Source organism: Chlorocebus sabaeus, chromosome 14, assembly GCF_047675955.1.
Source record: "Chlorocebus sabaeus isolate Y175 chromosome 14, mChlSab1.0.hap1, whole genome shotgun sequence".
Taxonomy (NCBI): Eukaryota; Metazoa; Chordata; class Mammalia; order Primates; family Cercopithecidae; genus Chlorocebus; species Chlorocebus sabaeus.
In genome coordinates, this window is record NC_132917.1 from 1979936 (window position 1) to 1998414 (window position 18479).

At 45.6% G+C, this 18479-nt stretch overlaps 1 protein-coding gene and 1 long non-coding RNA gene across 26 annotated transcripts in view; one reads left to right on the forward strand and one right to left on the reverse strand.

Moving 5' to 3' along the window:
- Positions 1-18479, reverse strand: part of MYT1L (myelin transcription factor 1 like) — a 529284-nt gene that overhangs the window by 218212 nt on the left and 292593 nt on the right. The gene's annotated exons all lie outside the window — the stretch shown is intronic.
- Positions 6732-18380, forward strand: LOC140713285 (uncharacterized). Of its 4 annotated transcripts, none has more exons than XR_012095172.1 (5): positions 6732-6917; positions 9258-9463; positions 11899-13020; positions 14363-14561; positions 15240-18380. It is a non-coding gene; the product is annotated as an uncharacterized lncRNA (long non-coding RNA). The 4 variants fall into 4 exon arrangements; XR_012095174.1 differs by having other exon boundaries at positions 14484-14561; XR_012095173.1 differs by having other exon boundaries at positions 11899-12012; positions 12912-14561.

Below are 18479 nucleotides of genomic sequence, written 5' to 3' on the forward strand. Positions count from 1 at the left end.
AATGATAATTAATAGGCTTCCCCCAAACCCAACTGCCTTTGTAAAGCTAATGAGAGACCACCCCGTGAGGGGGAGAAGTGGAGCCTGAATTCTGTTAAGGTGTAGATATTCATGATGGCCAGCCATTATTTCGGAGGTCCTGCAGAGAGCATCACTATGGTAGTACCTAAGATCGGCTTTTTGAGGCATCTTTTCAGGGTTTTTTGCATGCCTGATACCCATGGCTCCACGTGGACCCCCCAGTAGATGACTCTTTCGCTCCTGTGGCCCCACCCAGAAACCACTCAGTGCACAGTGGGAGCTTTCCCACACCGTGACTGTATCCCAGTCAGTTGGCAGCAAGCAGCCACTGCCTGGGCGCCCCACCGTTTCCTCAAACTGTCCTTGAAAATCCCGTAACCTACAAGCCTTCCATGAGATCGATTTGAGTAATAACTCCATCTGCCACGGCCATGGCCAGCCTGGCATTAATTAGACCTTTGGTTTACTGCAATGCCCTGGTCTTCATCTGTGCAGTGGGCAGGGAGAACAGGCCAGGAGGTGACGATGATGGCTTTATTTTGCATTTCCCGTTTGAGGAGTGATGTTGAACACCTTCTCATTTGCCTGTTGGACATTTTTATTTATTGTTTTAAAAAATGTCTGTGTAGGACCTTCGCTCATTTGAGGATTATTTGCCTTATTTTTACTCTTGATTTGTAAGAGTTATTTATACATTTTGGATATTAACCCCTTATCAGCTGTGATTTGCAAACATTTTTTTTCCCACTCTATAGGTTGCTTTTTCATTTTGATATTGTTTCTTTGTGCAGAAGCTTTTTAGTTTTGTGTAGTCCATTTATTTATTTTTGTTTTGTCATTTAAGCTTTTGGGTAACATTTTTTAAAGTATTGCTGTGACAAAGGTCAAGGAGATTTTTTCCAACATTTTCTTCTATGAGTTTTTTGGTTTCAGGTTTTACATTTAGGGCTTGCATCCATTTTGAGTTAATTTTTTTTTAAATGTATAAGACAAGGATCCAGTTTTATTATCTTCCATGTGAAAATTCAGTTTTCCCAGCACTGTTTATTGAAGGGACTGTCCTTTCCCCATTGTGTCCTCTTGGTGACTTTGTCAAAAATTAGTTGCACTTATGTGTTTCAATTTATTTTGGGGCTCTATGTTCTGTTCCATGGGTCTATGGTTCTGTTTTTATGCCAGTATCATACTGCTTCAATAGCTATAGCTTTGTAATATAATTTTAAATCAAGAAGTATGATTCCTCCAACTTTGTTTTTCCTTCTCAGTGTTTTTTTTTTTTCCTGGCTTCTTGGAGTTTTTTGTGGTTCTACAAACATTTTAGGATATTTTCCCAATGTTTGTGAAAATAGCTATTGTTGCTATTGAAGATTTTAATAGGGATTGTGTTAAATCTGTATATCACTTTGGGTAGTATGGACATTTTAACAATATTAATTCTTCCTAATGAATATGAAATAGCTTTTCATTTATTTGTACCTTTTTCCATTTCTTTCTTTAATGTTTTATAGTTTTCAGTGTACAAATCTTTTTCCAGCTAGGTTATTATTTGTCTACACAAATGCTACTGATTTTTGTATGCTGATTTTGTATTCTGCAACTTTACTGAATTCATTCATAATTCTAACAGTATTTTTGTGTGTAATCTTTGGGATTTTCCACATATAGGATCATGTCATCTGCAAATAGAGAAATGTTACTTCTTCCTTCTGAAATGGATCCCTTTTGTTTATTTTCTTTCATTCCTCGTCTGACTGCTCTTGTTAGTACTTCTAATCCCATGCTGAATAGAAGTGGCAAGGGAGGGCATCTCTGCTTTCTACTGGATCTTAGTGGGAAAGTTTCAGTTGCTCCCTGTTAATTATGTTAGCTGCAGGTTTTACATAATAGCTTTCATAATGTTGAGGAACTTTTCTTCTACACCTAAACTGTTAAGAGGTGTTTTTGTTTTTGTTTTTTATCATGAAAGGGTGTTGAACTTTGTGAAAAGCTTTTTCTGTGTCAGTTGAGATGATCATGGGGCTTGAAAATCTTTCGTTCTGTTAATGGGATGCATCACATTGATTTGCATATTTGAAACCAGCCTCCCATTGCATTTTAAAGATCATTCTCAAGCTGTGCAAAAACTCTGCCTTTACATTTTGGGCATCTATGGGGTAAAATGGAGAGTACACCAAGGCAGTGCCCATCTGGCAGAACTTCAGTGTAGATTCTCCTGTTTCTCCTCCTGCTCAGCTGCTTTTCTGTGTAAAGGGTGAGGAAAGTGAGAAGCATAGGCAGCAGAGGATTAAGAAACAACTTGTTCCTAAATGACCCTTCAGGTTTGGGGGAAAACACTTTGAAGAATGGGAAGCCAACTATTTTTCCCCTAGACCTAGATGTTTGAAGCTGCAAGTCTGGAGGCTGACTATACGTTGTTAAGTTCTGCTTGGCTATGAACAAGCTGTGTAATGTGGGGACGGTTAGGTGTTGTCTGGGTGTAGACAGGGCCTGCTGCCAGTGACAGCAGTGTGTTAGGAAAAAAGGCACACAGGAGGTGCGGCTCTGCTGCTGTCTCTCCATCATACCCACAGATTCACTACACCGGGTCAAGTCTCAGTATCTTCTGGATACACTTCCCATGGCTGCAACTACCCAATGATCGATCCGACACCCTTCTAGGAATGTTCTACCATTAAAAGACCAAAGATTAAATCCATGATCTTCTATGCAATGGCTTTGTGAACTTTAAGATTTAGAAGCCGCACCCACAGCTAACATCATACAGAACAAAATAGGACGGCAAACACTTCCCAACTTCAAAACTCACTACAAAGCAACAGCAATCAAGACAGAGTGGTGCCACTCTGTTCAGTGGAACAGAATCCATACCAAGACGCACCTACTGTCAACAGACTCTTCACAGGGGTGCCGGGGCTAGTCAAAGGGGAGAGAATCATCTTTCTAACCAACCAGACATCCCCATGCAAACAGGAGTACTCATTTCTGAGTACTTCAGCCCAGCAAGACGCAGTTAGTGGCAGCCTGCCTCCAGCATGTCCCTATCTCACACTGTATACAATAATATACCCAAAATGGATCCAAGACCCAAACTTGGATCCATATACGAACTAAAACTAGGCTTGGCATGGTGGCTCATGCCTGTAATCCCAGCACTTTGGGATGCCAAGGCGGGCGGATCACCTGAGGTCAAGAGTTCGAGACCAGCCTGCCAACATGGCATAACCCTGTCTCTAGTAAAAATACAAAAAAATTAGCCAGGCATGGTGGTGTATGCCTGTAATCCTAACTACTAGGGAGGCTGAGGCAGGAGAATCACTTGAACCTGGGAGGCAGAGGTTGCAGTGAGCCGAGATTGCACCACTGTACACCAGCCAAGTTGACAGAGCAAGACTCCATCTCAGGAAAAAAAAAAAAAAGAACTGTAACTATACAACTCTCAGATTTGGCAACATATTCTTAAATATGAGAACAAAAGCATGCACAATAAAAAAGTAGATAAATTGAACGCTATAAAAATTTTAAAAAGCAGACTTTTGTGTTGCAAATACACCACCATAAAAGTGGAAAAAAACAATCTACAGAAGGGGAGAAGATATTTAAAAATCATACACTCATAAGTGATTTCTATCCAGAATATATAAATAATTATTATAAATCAATAATAGAATGACAAATAACTCAATTAACAACTGGCAAAGGATCTGAACAGATATTTCTCCAAAGAAAATCTGCAAAAAACCCTAAACACACAAAAAGATCGTCGATATCTTTAGTCATCAGAAATGTATAAATCAAAACTACAGTGAGACCATGCTATGCCCACTGGGATGTCCAGAAGCAAACGTCAGATGCTGACAAGTGCTGGTCACTTGTCACTTGTATGCAGGGAGCCTTCATTGCACCTGAGGATGGCCCCAGGTGCTACGACATGAGGAAATCAGAAGCTGCACGTTGATGGTGAGAATGTCAACAGTACAGTCACTTTAGAAAACAGTGAGACAGCTCCTGAGTGGACTGACCAGAGTCAAGTCACTATGTGACCCAGAAATTCCACTCCTAGAGAAGCAATAAGAATGTGTTCACACATTCATATAAAGACTGTATATGTTTACTGTCGCTTTATTTGTGACAGCCAAAATGTAATCTCCTCAAATTTCCATCTACTGATGAATGGATAAAGAGAATGGGGCTTATTTATATAATAAAATTCACTAATGTGGGATATATATGAATTCATAGATAATGAAATATGTATCTGTCATAAAAAGTTATGAAGCACTGATAGATGCTACCACATAAATGAAGGTTTAACACATTATGCTAAGTGAGAGAAGTCAGTCTCAAATTGCCACGTCTAATGATTCTATTTACATAAAAAGTACAGAATAGAGAAAGTTGAAGAGGCAGAAGGTAGAATTAGTGGCCATTCAGGGCCAGACTCGGGGAATGTGGGAGTGATGTGGTTTCTTTCTGAGGTGATGAAAATGTTCTAAAGTTGAGTGGGTGACACTTGTTCCATATCTGTGACTATTGTAGGCCTCGCTTACTTGTGGTTTTCCTTTTCGTGGTTTCAGATACCCAAGGTCAACCATAGTCCAAAAAAATTCAATAGAAAATTCCAGAAATAAACCATGATGAATTTTCCATTGTGTGCTCGTGATGAAATCTCCCGCCCTCCAGCTCCATCTGGCTGGGATGTGAATCATTTCTTTGTCCAGTGCGTCCATCCACACCGCACACCCTACCCACCTGTCAGTCACTTGGGAGCCATCTCAGTCATGAGAGCCACTGCCATGGTACCTACCACAGTGTCGTACGCAGGGAGCCCTTACTGCACTTGAGGATGGCCCCAGGTGCTAGAGCACTGAGGCTGGCTTGTTGTCATCGCTTCATGTCATTAGTTATTATTGTTAACCTCTTCCTGGGCCGAAGTTTTAAATTAAACTTTACCGCAAATGTGTGTGTATGTGAAAAAACATAGTATATGGAGTTTTGGCACTATCCATGGTTTCAGGCACCCACTGGGGGTCTTGGAGTGTATCCCACAGATATGGGAGAAAATGTGATACTAGAATGCACTGAAGTGTACGCTTCCAATGGGTGAATTTTATGGCCTGTGAATTATAACTCAAAGTTATTGATATATTCATGTGATGTCTCAAGGAACACTCAGGAAACACAAATGAAGCAACTAAGCCTCCTGAGCTACTCACTCCTGCCTCCACTTCCCACAGACCCAGGGGTCACTTCCTCCCTGGACGCAGGTGCAAGGCTTCCCTCGAATGGCGCATGGGAACCCCCTTTGTGCCCTTCTGCTCCAGGCTAAGATCCTCAAGATCCTCACCCATCAGCAATGGGTCTGTGGGGCCTCTGACACCCTCCCATCCAGCCACTGGGCTCTGCCTCTTCACAGCCTCACCTGCTGAGCCGGGACCTGAGGCCTAGAACCTGGAACATTAACCCAAACTCATTGCCTGTGTGGCCCACTGGGGCCTGGAACCAGAGGCTCATGGAACCTGGAACAAGGGCACAAGGGCTCAGATACATGTTGCCATGCCCAGAATTCTGCTTCTGGCTGTAACTTTGGCTGCTGATCAGGGAATGTCTGGGGAGCCAGGCTTCAGATCGCGCACTGCTCTGCAGGTCGGGAACCTGCTGGAGGCAGGCTGCCACCAACTCCATCTTGCTGGCTGAAGTTCTCAGAAATGAGGGGCAATTCTCACCAGAAAGGCAAGAGCCCTGCTGCCCCAGGTGGGCTCCAAGAAGGGCGACTGAATTCTGCTAACACAAAGCACCCCTGCGGGTTCCGCAGTGCCAGTCACGCATCCACTGCTGCTGCGTGGAGGACTGTGCCCGCACCCGCGCGGTTTGGTTTAAGGTCACAAGTGTAGTCCTTCCCACATAAACCTTTTAAGGCACAGGTATGGCGAAGAAGTATTTGCTCCATGCATCACAGGATTTGATCTTGCTGGAACTCCATTCTTATGACCAGAAATGTGGATGCCCGTGACTTCTCCTATGCAGCCAATCTGCCTAGTAAATAACAACTAACTGCTAAGGAAGAACCGGATCAAGAGTAGATCACCTCTTTGCACCTTTTAAATGAAAGAAACCTTTGAGAGCGAGTAAAGTGCATCTCGTTATTATTTCACTTTTTTCCCGGGGTAGGATAGGCAGGAATCCTGTTTTTTTCCTGAGCAGTCAGAGAGAGTTCAGCTGCCTCTATCTAGTGGCAATGTGGGGATTTAATGCCTTAATAACTAGCCCTTGTCCTTGTGAACCGCCTTTTGTGGGCGGTCTCCAAGTTCCTTCCAAACAGTGACTTAATTAATGCTCACAGCAGCCCTGTGCTCCGGCAAACGTGAGAATCCGCCCTTCACTCCGGACGGCCCCGGGAAGGCCGGTCATCCTGGGAGAGAACCATGCAGGGCAGAGCCCATCAGCAGCAGACCAGAGTCAAAGGAGTGGGTGGAAGGTCGTGCCTGCATGGAAGGTGAGGAGGTGTTTATCCTCCTTCCTCCGCAGCAGGGAGCGCAGGCGTCTGCTGCTGGCAGCTTCTCAGGAGCTCCGGCATCTGTGTCTGGGCATCCCGGATGGGCACCCTGCCTGACTCTGATTCATAATCTGAGTGCTTAGCCCAGAGCCCAGAGCTCACAGAAGCAAAGAAATGAATGCAGATAAGATGTATTTAGGCCAAGAACAGCCAGCAAGGCAGGCAGCGAGTGCCAGCGCTGGGGCAAGCAAGAGGACTAGGTCCCAGGAGCTGAGGCGCAGCCGGCAGGCTTCCGGGGAAGAAGATTCACGGGAGTTCCCCTTAAGAGGGGTTAATTAAGGGGGCATCAGCCCAGCCCTGTGAGAAGCAGAAGCTAGAGAGTGTGCTGAAAAGAAAGGCTTTGGTGAGTCAGAGCGCAAGGCTTTTGAACTCTGAATTGAGATACTTTGACTTTTTTTTCTCTTCTTACCTACAAAGGGCTATTGGATTTCTTGGAGTGACACAGTGTTAAAATCAAAATTGTGTTTTAGGTTGTTCTTCTTGGCCCTAATTTGAAATGCAAATTTGCTAGCTTGGCCGGCACTTGTATCTGAGAACACCAGGTGTCCCGGTGTGGGATGAATCATCCAGTCGGCCACGTGGGTTTTACAAAGGGAGGCAGGGCCGCAAGAGCGCTGCAGTGCTGAAGAGAACGGTGCGAGGGCAGGGGCTTCAAGCACGCGGCTGCCAGGGGTCGCCGTTTCTGGGGACTTAATCTGGGCTCCATGATAATGACGGAAAGGAGACAGTGCAGGTGCAGCACGCAGGATGTTCACCAGCAGCATCCTTGTCACACTTGATCCTCACAAAAAGGCCACGTTCTTGCATGGTTGTTGCCACCGTGCTCTAAAGATAAGGAAGCCATGGCTATGGGAGGCCAGGCAGCTCCTCCCGCAGCTGGGCCACCTAGAAAACTACCTCATCTCCAAGCCTGCACCTTCTGGGCTGTGAAAGGGATCCTAAAACGGCTATCTTTGGGCTTTCCAAGCAAAACACACATCAGGACACCTCATTAAGTAACAAGTGTGCAAAACATTATATGAGTTACAAAGTTCTCTGCAAACTCAAGAGACTCTTGGCTGCTCTTGCTTTGCAGCTGCTTTAGAGAAATGGAAAGCCACATGGGGAAACAAAGGTGGAAGGAGAAGCCTGGGAGGCAAGGGAAGGAGGAGGCGGGAGGAACTTCTTGCCAGCATATCGGCTGTCCACTCTGTCCCAGGTTCCAGGACAGGTTCTGTCTTATATTTCACTTGTTCATTTCCTTCAACAATCCCTTGAAGGGGCAGCCCTTTGTCTACTTTGCAGGTGTTGTGTAACTCATACAAAGTGAGATTCTGGCAAGCAGTCCAACTGGGGTCCCTTCAGGAATATGGGTGGAATTCCCAAGTCAGGAGGCTCGCTGCGATCATGGTACAGCAGAACAAAGGAAACCTTCACAAAAAGTTCATGAGGGAGGGGCTGGAACCTAAAAGGATACACACCATCCACTGTTTCCTTTAATAAAACGTCAACTTAGGAAGGAAGATATGCTTTCATCTTGGGTCCGCTAAAGCCTCGTAAGGATTCACTCATCAATTAGGTGCTGGGAGCTTTGTCCATGTCCACTGTTTGGGTGCAGGGGACAACACTGTGGTGAAACCATACAAAGCCACTGCTCTCTGGAGCTTAGATGCCCAGGCAGGGAAGGCAAACAAATGCACAGACACATGATATGCCAGGAGAGAGAGGAACTCAGACACCAGAACACAGAGCAAGGAGATGGAGAGGGTCAGGAAGTGGCTGTTTCAGGAAGATTGGCCAGGAAGCTGTCTGAAAACTTGGACACCTGAGCAGAGCAATTCCTCCTCCCGCCTATGAAGCTGCCAAAGCAAAGCCCTTTGGAATTCAGGACGGGGAAGCAAACCCTCAGCTCAAGAGTTCTCACAGACGCCACAGCACTGTTTGCTTTTCTAAATGCTGCCGAGCCAGACAGTTCCTCAGAGGTCCAGGATGCTGTAGAAATAAGCAGGAATCCAACACCCTTCTCTATCACAGCACTCTGTGGCTGCTGATGCATGAGGTAGCTTCTGTGCAAACTGGGGAAACATATGTGAAAGAAGAGCTCCAAAGACAATAAGACAAAAATAATATTTAGAATCAAGAGGAAGAAAGGAGCTGGCATGCTGGATAAGAAAAGCAAAAAATATATAAATACATATGTGTGCACATGCATCTGTGATTATCTAGATCACATGAAGACACGAAACCACATAGGACCCACCAGTACATGCATCTAAGTCTGTGAATTTCCTGCCAACCTGGGCGATGGCATTCTGAAATCCATCAGCCAGCGCACAGCTAATGAAAGCAGACCCACATTTTCTTAGTATGGATTTCACTACACAGATGGCAATTTACAATCATCTACCTGCTTAAATTACAGTGTAAAGGAGAAGATATTAAAATCTTGCTAATAATTGAGCCCAAAGGCCCATCAATAGCTGTGTTGTCTCCGAAACACAGTCAGGTGGGGAGGCAGGCTGGGTCACCTAGGGCTTCCCACATCATTACAGGCTGTGGAGTGGCTTGGGCTATAGCCGTATTCATGGACTCCTACACTCCGCACTGAGAGTTGCCCTAGAGACCCACACTTCCTGCTCATCGCACTGTGAGGCCAGAAGGCACCTGTGCTCACCTGACATCAACTAACCTCCTTCCTTTGCAGCACTCTGCATCTTCTCAGGTTTGCAAAAGTTATTCAGGAGAACAGACAATGGAACACAATCTAATTATCCGATGGCATGGGAAGAGCTTTGTGATTGACAACAAGTCCATGTCCCAGTATAGACGAGAGGACCTCTGATTTGAAAAAGGAAGCTGGCTTGAGAGATCGGCTTCCAGCCAGAGACTTCAACTACAGATCTACCTGCTGTAAGTTGCAGGTTCCCTTCATACTGCGAGGGTCACAATACCTTGCTGTGTGGTGGCTGGATGAATTACACGACAAAATATTCAACACACAGCCAGGGTCCAATAGACACAGGTCCCTTTCGTCCCCAAGTAAGACAAGTATTATGAAGACTTTGTAGCAACATTTAAACACTTAAGATGTAATTTTTAAAAAGTACACATTAGGTTGCAAAATTATAAGTATAATCCTATCTATCATCTATCTATCTATCCATCCATCCATCCATCCATCCATCCATCCATCCATCCATCTCATAATCCAACAGACCACAGAAGGGATGTTATATGTTGACTTTCTTCCTGTATTTGAATGCTAGGTTTCTGGGGCAGAGACTGCATTTCAATTTCTTTCATATTTTTCAAAATTTTGCACCTTTAAGGATTTAATTTGTTGTTTTTATTTAAGTACCTGTTTCACCTAAAAGTATTAATAACATGTTAATCTAGTGAAAGCAGGTATCTGTTTTGTACACAAGCACTACACTCTTAGAGTTTATTTCTCACTATTTGTGCCTTTATCATACACACACACACAAACACTCACACACGTACATAATTGATTTTCCACATGGATTCCAAAGAGTAATGCCCGCATAAAGAAGGCAGTATAGACCCAAAGCATGTGGACTCTACTTTTAAAATCTCAGATGACGTTGAGCAGGTTTGATTTTTCTTTCTCTTTTCCTCACCTAAAAATATTCTAGGGCAGAGAAAATAAGACCTTCTTGCCTAGTGTCTGTTTCTCTGTCTGTTGTCTGCCCTCAGACACTAACTAGGGTCATGGCAGAAGATGCAGCTGGTCATCTCCTTGGATTGCAGGTTGAGTTTGATGCATCCTAGGGCCCTCCCACCGTCCCGCTGGATGGTGGCCACGGAGAGATGGAGAAGCAGAGGGAGGGACAAAGGAACAGGGATGGAAGGACCTGCACTGGTCACTAGTTACTTAGCGACCCATGGGCCAATATGAGGAGCAAGAGTCTCACTGGGCCATGTGCTTCAGTGCTCCTTTTGTGGAGGAGGAAATCTTGAAAATACTGGGTCAGATCGAGGACTGGACAGGCTGCTCATCAGATTCAGCCTTTCCTGCTCTCCACCGTTTACGGCATGGCACATGTTGCAAAGCAACGCAAAGCTGAGGAGTGATTAGACCCTCAAACCCTCAGGAAGTAGCAGTGGATCCAGGGCCTGAACACTTAGACTGTGTGCTGCTTACCTATCCTTGGTCAATGGATTCTCCTGTTTCACGCAGAGATCAACTCCCCCAAAAAGGTGAGCCCAGTGTTTGTGTAGGAGGTCGGGAAAGAGGCCCTGCGGTTCCTCAACACCACCTACATTTTGAGTTCCAGAGAGAGAACACCTCCTAGGGAGGGTTGCTCTCCACCTGTCTACACTCACAAGGGCATATTACACAGACCTGGGGCAGCTGCTGATTTGTGATATTACACAGACCTGGGGCAGCTGCTGATTTGTGAGTTGACAGATGGAGAGGATGGTTTTGACTTGGGTAAGAAATATCTTCCAACCTTAATACAATACTAGATGCTGGCTCCTGTGTAAGTTTAGCTTTATCTCCATTTCTCATAAAAAGAAATTAATTTGGGGGACTTATGTAAGGTCAAGTAACATGCCTGATATGGTTTGGCTGTGTCCCCACCCAAATCTCATCTTGAATTGTAGCTCCCATAATTCTCACACGTTGTGGGAGGGATCTGGTGGGAGGTAACTTAATCATGGTGGGCGGGTCTTTCCCACGCTGTTCTTGTGACAGTGAGTAAGTCTCATAAGATCTGATGGTTTTATAAAGGGGAGTTCCCCTGCACACACTCTCTTGCCTGCCACCATGTGAGATGTGACTTATTCCTCCTTGCCTTCTGCCATGATTGTGAGGCCTCCTCAGCCTTGTGGAACTGTGAGTCAATTAAACCTCTTTCCCTCATAATTACTCAGTCTTTGGTATGTCTTTATTAGCAGCATGAGGACAGACTAATACAACGTCCAAGGCCACTCAGACAAGAGAAGAGATTTGGTATCCAAGCCCAGAGGCCCTAACCCCAAGTCCACTGATCCAAAGTGATACATAAATATATTCTCAGTGTGGGGGTTCAGACTTCGTGGATAACTCAAGTTCCTTTAGATCCATGTCATTCTCTGCCATGCAGGCAAACACCTTCGTGAGTTTTTTCTGTATTTGCTGTACATACGTCTACATGCACATGCACACATGCACACTCACACAAAGGCTGCCACACCCTTAGTCCTACTACATATGGAAATGCTAGAACTACTTCATTTTTTTACCATAAATATTATACTGTAAATATTCTTCTGCTATTTTTTTTCAGTTTGAGTTAACATTTGCATGCCAGTGTAATTATTTTCTTTATTTTTTGATACAGTATGATCTGTCACCCAGGCTAGAGTGCAATGGTGGATTTCAACTCGCTACAGCCTCTGCCTCCTGGGCACAAGGGATCCTCCCACCTCAGCCTCCCAAGTAGGTGAAACTACAGGTATGCGCCACCGCCCCCGGCTAATTTTTGTATTTTTTTGTAGAGACGCGGCTTCACCACGTCGTCTAGGCTGCTCTTGAACTCGTGAGCTCTAGCAATCTACCCAGCTCAGCCTCCCAAAGTGCTGGGATTACAGGCGTGAGCCACCGTGCCCAGCCGCCAGCCAGTGTAATTAGTGATACCTTGATTGTGAGGATTGGTGGGGGCTGTTATTCCATAGTATGGGTACAGTCAGTTTATAAAACTATCACGTGTTGTATAAATTCAGGGTTTCTTTTCCTATTTTTCACCAAATGCTCAATACTGTAATAAAATTTTTGTATGTGTCTCTTTCTCATGCACACATACCCGTATTTCTCAAGGGTAGAGATTTAATTAAAATTTCCACAGACGTCGACAAGTTGCCCTTCAAAGTGTTCTCATCAATTTATCATCAGCACAGGAAAGTGCACATTCGCTAACACATTTGCCATTGTGTGGTTTTACCTAACTTGATTGCTGGTTTGATGGTGTATTTGTGTATTACAGATACTGGAGTCTGAATATGTAGTTCCTAGACACGTCTACCTCCTCTTCTGTGATGCAGCTATTTACTTCACCTTCTTTATTACATTGTGTATATGTACTCTGCATACTTAATCTTTTCGTATCATAGTTCCCCCGTTTACTGCTGGTCTTTTGGCTTTGTTTATAAACTTTTCTTGCTCCGAAGCTTTAAACTTTGATCTGCGTACAATCATCAGTCTTTTATAACATCCACATTGTGGCACCTAGAAGCCTTTTCCTATTCTAAGGGAAAAGGCAGGCTCCAGGATTTACTCCTAATCCTCACATATATTTGATTTTCAAAATGTAGATCTTTAATTAGCCAAAGTTTATTTGGGATTGATGTAAAACAGGAATCTGACCCAGTTAGCATAGCTGCACGGACCCCAGCTGCCTCTGAACGGCTCCTTCCAGAAGACCAAGGACCTTCCCTCCTGCGGCAGAAGGCTGTGAACTGCACAGGTGAGTCTGCGTCCTCATGGCCCCTCTCCACATAGTAAGTGACGATGGGCAGACACCCGAGAAGAAAACCACTGGCGATGCTGGCTGGTCTCCCAGAGGGACCACTTGAGAAGGGTGGGGAGCTCAGGAGGGTGAAAGGCTTTTCTAAGGAAGTGACAGTTGGGTTCCTACTGCCTGAGAAACCAGCTAACAAAGGCCCAGACTGAGGACACAGCAGGTGCACAGGCACAGGAGAAAGAGATTCAGATTCAAGGAGTAAACAGGAGGTCTGGGATTTGCAGAGAGCAGGGGTGGGGTAAGGTGGGAGGTGGGCAGGGGAAGGTTGACATAGGAGGCTGATGCCACAGACCGGTGTCAGCAGTGGCAGGAGGCTTTTACAGGGTTTATGTGGGGAGCAAATGACACAGGTTATGTTTAAACAGCCCTCTGGGGACTAGTCCTCTATGTTCCACCTGGAAACCAGGTGGCGAGGAGTGAGGGTCGACTGGAGTGAGGGTCGACTGGAGTGAGGGTCGACTGGAGCACATTTATGAGGACATGGGTGGTATTTTCACTTATCTGGGGCCCTTCTGATTTTAAGACACTTAGAGGCGGACAAGAAACATGACTTTTTACTTGCATTCATTAAATGTGTAAGTTTACCGAGATGCCTCTGTGACTGAGACATCATGCTCGCACAGCAGACGTCACTGACACGAGCGGCAGTTCCAAAATGTCCTGAGTGCGAGCCAGCACAAAAGGGGCTGAAAAATCTCAGGGTCGGGAGTCTGCGAGGATGACACCTCTCGTATGTCTGCACTTCCCTCGGGCGAGTGGGCGCAGCACTTTGTTTGTAAAAGGAATAACCTCAGAATGTTGGTTAAATATGGCCTCACTTTGCCATGGCAACCTCACAGGCGCACATCTACCGAGGCTATGCAGGATTCCTTCCAAATTGGGAGGGATTTCTGCCAGGGTACAAGTGGGATTCTTTCTCTCTGCACAGTTAGAAGCACATGTCCTAGAGAGCTCCAGTACCCACCTCCAAGTGGTCTGACAAGCTACAGTCTATGCTCTGTGCGGGTTAACATCTTCTCATGCAAATTTAAATGCCCTTATTTTGTGGAACAGTGTTTTCCTTGGCAGGCTCAGAGTTCCACAGCATTAATTTTAGGTATTTTTTTTTAAACAAAAGGATATACACATTCTACCTTTAAATAATGATACAACAAGTATTGAGAGAGATTTCAACCTCTGCTGTTCCACCTGTTAACCTACCAGACCTTCTCTGGAGTTAGAAAGGTACACAATATGTGGATGTACAATGTCAGTCCTTTGTCTGTATTTATCTTTCCAAAAACAGTGATTTATCAGACTGCAAATTGATATGGTCAACTTGAGCAAATGTGATGGAAGGCGGGTCACCTGCCTACCTGTGACCAAATATTGGCAGAGGCATTTCATCTTAAATAACTACTTTTCAGAACCGGCCACAGATGCTCAGAGGCCAGCGTGTCAAATGTCAGTCACATTCAGGACTCACCTACATGGCCCAGGAGAAGGTAAATTTTCTTCACTATCTAGGAAAGAAAGCATCTTTCATGATACTTGCTGGGTTAGCCTGTGATACTGACAAAGGTGTGCTGCCCACATCTTTGTCAATGCAACAGAGTAGACGTGAGTCTGACAATTTTAAACTGCACCCCAGGGAAAGACACTGTGAGGTCATCTTGATGGGAAAGAAAAAAGGGGAGAGGTGGAAGGGACATCAGGGTGGGGGCCTGAGTCATCTTTATGACCAGTGTGGGCACTTCACCGAATCCTGGACACCAGCTGCCTCCCTCAGAGGAATGCTGGGCTGGACTGCATAGACTCGTGCGTGTACTGTTCATCTCGGCTGTGCACAGAACGTCCATTACAGACGGGGTCAGCCTGTTTCCCAGCAGCTGCCTGGATGTTGCCTGTGGATGGTCCTCTGGCTGGCCTGTGTGTGTGCAGAGCCCAGCTGAGCTCCACCCAAAACTGTGGGGGCAATCTCTCTCTCTCTCGCTCTCCACTTCAGGGGGCTGGCATAAGCCTGCACCAACAAAGTGGGTGGCGCCTAATACCCAGCGGATGTGGATGGGAAGCTCCCAGCACGGGCTCCTGAAGGACCCCGCAGAGGTAGAACTCGGAGCAGTGCCCCTGCCCTGGTGGCACAATGCTTTTGCTTTGTATTGATTTTTTGTTTTTTTCTTCAGACAACACGGAGGACTGAATAGTTGGATGGGGAGGAACCTGAAAAGGCTGTCTAGTGAGTCTTCCTCTTGGACTAAGTGAATTCTTCTTTCTGAGAAACGTAGCCTGGGACCATGTGGCCCTCTGATATGGAAGAATGTTTGTCTGTGGGCACGAACTCTTTCAAGCATTAACATGAAAATCAATGCAAAATCTGTTTTCTGGGGCGAGCTTTTCCTTTTGAGAGAACTATAATACTGTCATAAGATTGCATGGTGTTCACTGGAATAGGCACCTTTGAAATTACCCAATTTTAAAGTCCCTTAATTCAAACAAAAATTCAGGGCAGAATTACTTTGCCAGCTTGCTTTCTTTATATCTGGAAAACTTGGACTCTCTTCCGAGAAGATATTTTACGTTGATTTTTAAAATACTTCTCTCAAAACAAATGCCAATTCCAAATAATTCTGAAATTTTTTATCTTGACTATAATCTAAAAATTAACATATTTTATCTACCTTCTGCCACTACTCTTACTAAAATTAATTCTCAAAAGGCACCCATTCAAGATCCCTTTTCTAGGCGTCTTGGAATATATATACTACATTATTATTAGCTAGCGTCAGCCTGCAAGGTAATAGAACACCAGAACTTATTCTTACAATTACTATGTGTTGATTAGAAACAAAATTAATTAAAAAAACAAACAAAAAAAGTAACACAGCACCCAAACCTGCCTGGTGCAGGTGCACACTCCCGTTCTGCCTTTTGCTCTTCCTGGCATTTGGCTGGCTTGGTCATTTCATTGTTCTTGAAATTCCCTCCCCTTGTGGCTGATGGATTCACTTGATAATTTCCAAGCTGCTCTTTCTATTCCTTCCTCTGCCAAATTAAAATGTTCCCTAGATTCTGTGCTTGAGCCTCTACTTTCATCCTTGGCAACTTCATTCACTGCATGAATTTAACTTCTACCTCTAATTAAACAACTCATAAAGCTTCATCTCCAGGCCTGCTTTGTTGTTGCTGTTGGTTTTTTTTTTTTTTTCCCACCAAAGCTTCTACTCCCAAATTTCCAGTGTCCGCCTACTTTCCCCATGCAGGCACCCAGTGACGGCTCATCCTAAGGTCCTTCCACAGCCAGCCTCAGTCCACCAATTCTGACTTCCTGCTGTTATCAGTATCATCAAGGTGTTCCCAATCAGCTTCCTACAACCGGAAAATCACCTTTGAGCCTTCCCTCCATCCTTTTCATTTTCAACCAACTGCAGGGCTTCTGCATCTTTTCAGCCTTAGCTCTGACTTAGCTCCCACCCATGGACGTGTTCTGCCTGTCCCACCACAGCTGCCCGTGCCCAGGCCTGACTGTGCCAGCCTGGACTATCTCACTGGGTTCCTGTGGGTCTGTTTTTATTGCCCCCACTGCATCTTGTACAGTGCTTTTTTTTTTCACTGTGGACATTTTCTGTGTTTTTAATTTTATAGGCACACCCAATACAGACGGAAGTTCAGAAGCCCTGGGTGGACGGTGGGAGGCGTGGGGCCCTGGCTGCCAGATGGAAGTTCAGAAGCCCTGGGTGGACGGTGGGAGGCGTGGGGCCCTGGCTGCCAGACGGAAGTTCAGAAGCCCTGGGTGGAGGGTGGAGGCGTGGGGCCCTGACTGCCAGACGGAAGTTCAGAAGCCCTGGGTGGAGGGTGGAGGCGTGGGGCCCTGCTGCCTGTTGTTCCTTCTTCCCTAGGTTGGCCACAGCGCTGCCTTCAAGCCTCGGGCTTCACAGAGCAGCTGGAACTCACAACAGCGTGCCCCTGACTCGGTGTGCTCTCCTCAAGCTCCCGGAGTGAGCCCTTGAACAAACAGTTACACACAGCCTCATGGTCTGGGGATACCAGCTCCCTCTCAACTGTGATTCCCGTTTATCAGTCTACAGGGTTCTCGAATGTGAGAGCTGTGCTGTGTTTATCTTGTCTAGTATTTCACACCAAATAGCAGCAAATGATACTTCTTGAATCAAAGTCAATTTTAAAATTAGCATCTGTAAGAAACACAGAGTGATTTTCCCATAAGAAGGCAGATACGTTGGTAGACAAGTGGTGTGTGATACCCACCCCCCTACTGGAATAGTGTGGGGGAACTTCTGAGATCTTTTGAGAAAAGTAATCAGATTGTTTTAAGCTGGGACATCAATTCCCCCAAGTCTTCTTGAGCACGTATGGTGAACCCAGCTCCCTGGTGGACTCACCTGTGACAGTGTGAAAAGGGAAACGCTCACCGAAACACAATGCAAGAACACACGGACATTAGCATGTTCATTTACATAAATTTACATATAACCATTCCTGTCACCCCAGCTCCCAAACCTGCACACTGGATAAATTTTTTAAACAGGTAGTGTGACCTACTGCGATTATACTCAAACTCAATATTCAGAACAAGATACATGAAGCAAAACAAAAATCTGAACTAATCAAAAATCTGAACTAATCAGTCACGTGCCTGATTGGGACAAAGACAGGCAGAGCTTCAGCAAGAAATAGAAAACCAAACATCCAGTGCCAAGTTCTCCTAATCCGTGCTTCAAAGTAGCAGGGCCAGCCCTGGCTTCCTGGTCCTGTTATTGCTCGTTTCACAGACTTTCCGTCAGTACCACCCTGTGCCATGCTCTAGTTAGGGGTATAGGGCTTGACTCTTTATTTAACAATTATAATAAAACTGTGGCCTAGGTGTTACTGTCTCCACTAAACACACTTCTTAAAACTTAAGAACACATTTTTACGGCTTCACCCTATGCCATACAGTCAGGTGAGGTGGCCCTAGTCTGTCCCCTCCACTGTGACAAGGGTGTACGAGGGACGTGGGTGAGAGGTTTGGTGGGGCTGGCCCATCTCTGCCTGCACCAGAGGAGACTGAGGAGCAGGGTTCAGAGAGCCGGGTATCCCCAGGCCATGCCCAGGAGGGAGACTGGAGGGCCTGCGTTGAGAGCTGTGGATCCTGGCAGCCCGGCGGGGATTCTAGCAGGGGTGGCCCGGGCCGCGGGAGGCCCAACTGTTCCACAGACAGAAAGCGGTCTCTCAGCTAAACACACAGCAACAACAGCAGCCAACCAGCTAACTGCTCACTTACCCACTCAGTGTGTTAGTAAGAGAGCGGCTTCTCAGGCCTCGCTGGCTTCCTGGGACAGGAAATGCCCATGGCAGAGGCTGTCCTGCAGGTCAAGGTTCGCTGCAGGAGAGCGGGGTGCCCAGTCCGGCCTCTGCCTGCCTCCCTG